Source organism: Melitaea cinxia, chromosome 10, assembly GCF_905220565.1.
Source record: "Melitaea cinxia chromosome 10, ilMelCinx1.1, whole genome shotgun sequence".
Classification (NCBI taxonomy): domain Eukaryota; kingdom Metazoa; phylum Arthropoda; class Insecta; order Lepidoptera; family Nymphalidae; genus Melitaea; species Melitaea cinxia.
In genome coordinates this window covers 7,685,603-7,692,832 of record NC_059403.1, presented here as the reverse complement: position 1 = coordinate 7,692,832, position 7,230 = coordinate 7,685,603, and positions in this window count along the sequence as shown.

Here is a 7,230-nt window from a genome sequence, read left to right as displayed (position 1 = left end):
GGGCTTGAGCCGCTCTTTTAATAACGAAAATTATAATAAAATAATATATATCGTACAAAGTACCGCGAATCTTTCCTTAGAATTTATGTTAATTAAATATTATGTATTTGATAAATTAAAATTTTAAATATTAATGTGGATACCTCTTTCCCAATTTGTTTATGGTAACTATTTTTATATAAGAACATAAGTGTTAATAAGATTATTTAAGTATTGTTTATGTAGTTATTTTATATTTATTGAAGAGGTTGGTGAACTTAATAAATAATTATAAAAACTTAAGTTTAAATGAAAGGAAAAGGGATTCAGTATCATAGCAATGTTTAAAATGTGATAATAACAAAAAAAAATACTGCATGGATATTTGAATACATTCGTACTATTACAGTACCTATTACATGCAATACAACTTAATGGAACACAAAATATTATACTAGGGTTAATCTTTTTCAAAAACAATATTTTTTTGATGCTAACTGTTTACAAACAATAATTTGAAAAAAGGTTTTCATCCGCCAAAAAATTCATCCACCTGGTTCTTTCGGGAATTCTATTTTAATTGTGCAATTCATTTAGTATGAAACTAAAGATGCAACTTTGGTATTCACATCATAAGATTGATAACGTTTCTTGAAGAGAAGGCTGCTGTGTTAACAACATGACGGTGGACTATGTTAACGAACTCTTCAGTAATCTCCCAATTGTATAGATGGTAAAACCCACGTAGAATCAACGTCTCTATGGAAAGATGAAAGGATACCTAAACGTCGTAAACGATATTACAAAATGCCCGTCGTTTATGGAGTCTAGGAGTTTATGTTAGAAGAAACCCCAAATGTCCCAATGCGAAACATCGTCTAGCCCTGTTCAGTACCCTGAGCTTTTTAGCACTAGAATGGCATTACTGTCCAAATGACTTTGGAATAGGACCTAACGTATACCTCAAGAATCTTAATATTCAGGAAGATGTTCAAGAAATTCAGACCTATAATGAGGGGAAGTTTGTAAGCTATAAGCGCTCAAACTTGTGTCTTCTCTTACTTCCATCTCAAAGGGGTTATAGACCTGCCAGTATATAAAGGCATCATCTGTGCTATAGCATGGTATAACAAATAGTAAAACTCCAGCATTAATGGGGAATTCCAAGCATACTATTTTGACAACTTTATTACACACTTGTTAAGAAAACTGGTTACCAGAGTGTATGATACTTCGGAGAGATCTCACGGTGGTTTCTGTGTCCAAAGAGCTTTATGCTAAATCCAATCAAAGGTCGTTTTAAATAATAATTCGGAGTGCTATAGCTTCTCCGTTACCTTTAATAACGATTGCTCAATGACATCAATCACAATTAAACCCTACGTCAATGGTGTTCGAAGCTGAGAAAAAGTACATTATTATCAAAGTCAATTCAGAAGTTTACAGTATGCGGTTCGGTTATAAGATAGGTAAAAATTTGAGAAGAAATCTTCTTAGACTATTTAAACTGCAGATTCGATAGAAAAAGGTCATTTAATTATATAACAAATATTAGAAGACCTTACAGTACATTGTTGTAAAGACTAGCAGGAAGCTTATGATAATAGAGCTATGTCATTCCACAAAGATTTACTTGATTGTATGTCTCTGATCTCGGTATTTATTTTGCCCAATTATTTAAAGAATATTTCAAATGGGCAGTCCCAGATCTAGTGGAGGATGAATAGGGCCATCTGCCCCAAGCAGTTTTAGGAGGTATAACAATTATAAAAAATATGTTTCTGATTTTTAAAATACTTTATCAAATAATTTTATATAACCTGTCTCAGACCTAAAAAATTTTAGGTCCAGGGCTGATCTAAGACTACAAGCAGGAATTAAAATATCTGACTGACATGTTTGGAAACTCAAAGTACTTACAAATGTACAGATGGTTTGATAAGTTGTAATACGGCACATAGCATCTATGTACAACATCATTATGTTACAAATAGATTTGAACAACAGGAAGTTGAAAAGGCAATTTTAAGACCTGCATCTCCTCAATTAATAAACTGCAATTTCCAGATACACCTTTGTGAATAGAAATATCTCATAAATATATTGGAATTTGATAGTAAAAATGAAAAATAATATAGTCATCATAAACAATTATTTGTTGAATACAGCCATCAATACCATTGTCCACAACCAATAAAACTGATGATATTTAATAACCAATAGTTATTGAAAAAATACTGCATATAATACAAATGCATAGAAAGAAGTTCTATTGTGAAAGGTTTGAAAAAAATGCATAGCATGGTGACTGAAATACATAGTAAATATATGAACATGAGTTGCAGTTGTGTATGTACCAAGTAACAATTATTAACAAAAATAAAAATTGAAATAACAATATATATATATATATATATATATATATATATATATATATATATATATGAACATCAATACGCACAAACCCAGTCTGGTATAACTAATGTGAAAACAGCATTTTTAGAAATATCCCTAAGCAGTGTAATGTTATGTACATATAGTTTCAAAACATCCATTGTTGTTTCATGTCACTAATGTCAATTAAGCCACACAGGTATGAGTGAAACCAAAGAACAAAGCTTGTTACATCACAACACAAATGATAGCATGTAATTATGACTCAGTACAATCCTAGAGGTAATAAAATTTGAAATAGAATACATTGGATGTTGTTTATAGAGGATGTCAACATTTGTAAGCCCGGCCAAAAGACTGTGCTCCCATATTTTATTCAAGTCTAAATAGAGAGTAGGGCACAGCCGCATCATCAGTCCAAATTGGCAGAGTTTTACTATTTAGCGCACGGATATTGAAGCATTAATAGTAAAATTTTAATGACTGAACATCACTAACAATTTATAATGACAAAAAATAAATAAGAAAAAACAATACTCACATAATGAACTTTTACATTTACAACTATCATTTTAATACAACGTTTATGAATTATTTTAAATTAGAAAACATTAATAGTTAAGTATCCTAAATAACAAAAGTTACTTTGCACATGTTAAAGTAATTAACCAGTTAAGCAAATAAAACCTGTTGTTAAAGCAAAAATAAATTTATTAAAATATAAAATTATTTTAATATGTTCCACACTTGAGGTAATAAATAAGAAATGTTTATATCAAAAAAGTTGGCCTTTAAGATAAATGAAAGAGCTATACAAGAAATATAACAAGGTAAAACAACAATTTTAGGAATAAACAAATAAATCTTATGAGGGTATTTTCATACTTTATAATAGAGGTAGATAAAAGTGTAATAGTCACTATGTTTAAGCATCTACCCTTCTTATATTTCTTCTAATATTTGTTTTGTAATATTGCCACTTATTTTTCGCTTGTTTTTAGTTATTCTAGTAATAACCATTACACAATTCAGTGCTTTAGTTCTTAAACATTTTTTTTAGTTTTTGCTGTAAAATATAGATAATATAAATGTACCTAATACAATTATATAGTTTTTTCTAGATGTATGAGTACTATGAAATACTTAATGTTAGTTAAATTATCGAAGTTTCAATATATTAATATGCGGTTAGACATGATTTACTTTTAACTTACTTCCTTTAAGTGTAATATGGATAAAAGAATAATTTAGATAAATTATGAAATTTTGTATCAGTAGTCAGTGTATGTATATGAAGTAGTCAGTGTATGTATATGAATAGTAAGAACGCCGACTTCGGCGGTCAACGCGTTAGGCCTACACAAGCCATCGAAACAACAAAACTTAGGGCGCGCCGTACTAGATTTTTAGTAAGTCACAACTGTTTTATAACAAATGCGATATGATTAATGAGTCTTTATTATTTATAATACTCTTACCTTACTAACAGATTTAAATCCACATCTACGTTAAGAATCCAATATAAAAGGCACACAATTTTTAGCACTAACACTTGTACGTATACAGATATATCGCTTTCAGATATATTCGTTTCTCTTTAATTATTGTTAATCACTAGAGCAGTAGCTATCACTAGAGCGAGTTTGAAATCATAACACTTCACATATCATATATGCACTTTAGAGTTTTCCAAATTTAAATATCCTGAAACACTTAAGGTTTAAGAAGCTTCTTTGTTACACTTATTTGAGCATAGTTATCACACAAGTATCACTGGAATACAGAAAAAATTCACGAATGAACAAAGATCCGAATTCTAGTGTGTTCCATTCGCATCCTCATAACAGCTGTTCGGGACAAGTGACGTCGAAAATCGATAACTACCGATTCGGATATTAGAACACCGTCGTGACTCTGAAAGATTTTCACGCCCCACGCTATTTTATTAAAAGATTTAAATGCCTTCACTTGAGTTTATTAAGTTTTATAGTAAACACTAGATTTTTTTTTATTCACGCTCTAAAATACTATATTTGAGACACACAAATAACAGTTTAGTTTTGTGAAATTTTAACCGTACGATAGTCAGTTATTTGAGTGAGTTTGCAAAGTGTATTTTTGAGTGGGCACATTCAATCGTAAGCTAAACACACACACGCGATCGCGCTCGGTTGCAGCGGCGGACTGCGCGCTACGGGGGCGCGGGACGCGCGGGCGGGGTGGGGGGCGGGGCGCGGGCGGTCCCGCCGAATGCGGAATGCTATTGTAGGCGAACTTGCCCGCCACTTTTTTTCTCAATTCTGGTCAAACAAGTTTTGTATACAACCAGCATTGTAAGGATTCCGCCATTCTTCGAACGAGTCGGTCTTTCTAAACTTAGAGGCGTAAGGTTTCGTATAAAGCTCACGGTTTAACTTCAAAAATATGTGTGGATAATGAATAAAACTGTCCGATAAAATCGCTAATTAATTTCACACGTTATGAAACGATTCCGGTAATTGAAAACCGTTGATTTGCTGTTTTAGTGAAAATTGGTTTATTGTTAGTACGTATTAAGTATATCAAGTGACACTCTTGAGTAATACTCATGAAGGCTTTTTAAACAAAATTATTTAGAATTTGTACATTTTTATAAACAGCTTTTTTGGAACGAAGGTCCTTTTACAAAAATAATAATTAATTTCTAAAGTTTTAATTTGTAAAATGACGATTCGAAAGTGCTCTTGGAGCCTATTTGAATAAAGCTATTTTTGATTTAGATTTTTTGATTTTATGGCAGGCTTAGCAGTTGGCTGGGCGAGCGAACTGAAAAAAATGTGATACTAAAACCGTAAGAAAAATATATAACGGAAGTGACGTAATATCAGTCACACGACTGTATAATATGACGTTTGTAAAACTAAAATATTAGTAGTAAACTTTTTTAAAAAATATTTATGTAATTTTATACTGTCGACAAAAATAAATAGCCATATGTTTTTTTATATCACTTAATAGTGTGAATTATTATTATTATTTTGTTTGATTTATTTTATTTTACAGTATTTGTTATTTTCTAAAATACTAAATTTCCTAAATAATTTTATGTACTTAATTAAAAATCAATCAACAAAATTTAAAAAAAAATCAAGAACTAGAAATAATATATAAAATACAACATTTTTTTTTCTCAAATTTTGTTACTTCTATAATATCCTAAGGAACTTCGTTCCTACCTGGTGTCCCATGACACCACATAATTTATCTTTTGTTTTTAAAGAAAGCAAAATATCATTTGATTACTGATCCGTTTTTAAAAACAATATTTTTAAATTTAGAAATAACAATACACAACAACATGCTACATTTGCGACATGCGAAATAAAAGTCGTTATTAGCGCTTTTCTTAGAACGTCTTTCTATAACAAGATAATGTCAATCTGACTCGTGACGTCATAGCCTCTCGAATAAACAAACTCGTCTATCTCGTATTACTAGATATTTACATAGGCACATTTTAAAATTTACAAACGTATGTTGTTTTACTAGGAATTTTATGAGTTCATAACTTACGTATAACTTGAGATTCGCAAAAAACAAAATCATAGACACAAAATAACTTAACGCACTTAATTAAATACAGTACCTAATTTTTTACCATATAAAAGCTTTATCAATTCAAATTAAATTTCTTATTAAAATATCTAGCAAAGTTTTAACCTGTACCCTTTTGAAACTTGAATTGGAATTCCAACATTCAAGGTCAGAAGGGAACTTCCAAAACTATTTGAACAGCGATAATCCAACGAAACGAAGCTAACGTGAACTAGAAGATAGGGATGCATAATTGATAACACTATGCGTCAGAGAGGGACAGAGCGATATATTTTATTTATTACCATATCAAGTTACGCGGGTTCTGTGTTATGTCGTGTGAAGGAAATAAACATAATTTGAATTTCGAATAGTAAACCAAAATCGACCAATGATGTTCTTTGTAATTTTTGCTATGAACGATTGTTTTTCTTTTTAAAGTGGTTAGTTGCAATCAAGTCCGTTTCAAGGGAGTAATACATCAAATTTAGATTATATTCTATTGTTGCTGCTATAAAATGATAAGTAGTCTTATTTAAATCTTGTTAAATGTAGCTGTTGTGACTGAAAACATAAACTTAAAAAAACTTAAGGGCATCAAAAGCTTTGCATGATTGGGATCTTTGAATTCCTAAAATTAAATCTACAGAGTTATGAATTAAAACACTAAGTAGATAGGTACCTAAGTAGATGTAAAGTTAGTGTAATAACGTTCTATCTTTTTTTTGAAGCCATTATTTTGCAAGCGATTATATACTTATAGAAAATTGATTGAGAACCTTAAAACAAAATTTTAAAACAGTATGTAAAAATAGTATGTTATTATTCACCTGATTACTTTAGTAATTTCAGAATTACATACAAACAAATCTTTCTATTTTATACAACCGGTATTAGGTAGTGTAGGAATTGTCGTAAACTTAACTATTTCTAATTCCCATTACCAAAATCTTATAGAATAGTTTTATTATAAGTGCTAAATGATATAAAACAAAAGTAACTTACTTTTGTCTCCTGGAATCTTTTCCAGGATATCTCTTGATATTCTCAATGTAGGTAAACTAAAATACTAAATAGCCGCTATGGTATAGTGGTGCGAGTAGGCGACTAAATACCGGCGGTTAGAAGCTTCGATTCCCGCTCGGGATCGGGTTTGAATTTGTACATTTGTTTGTTTCCTGTTTGGATGTCTGTCTTTGTGAGTCTCCCCAGTCCCCGCTGTGCAACGGAGAGCACGTTAAGCTCTCGGTCTTAAATATCTGATAACGTTGGTGACTCTTAGGA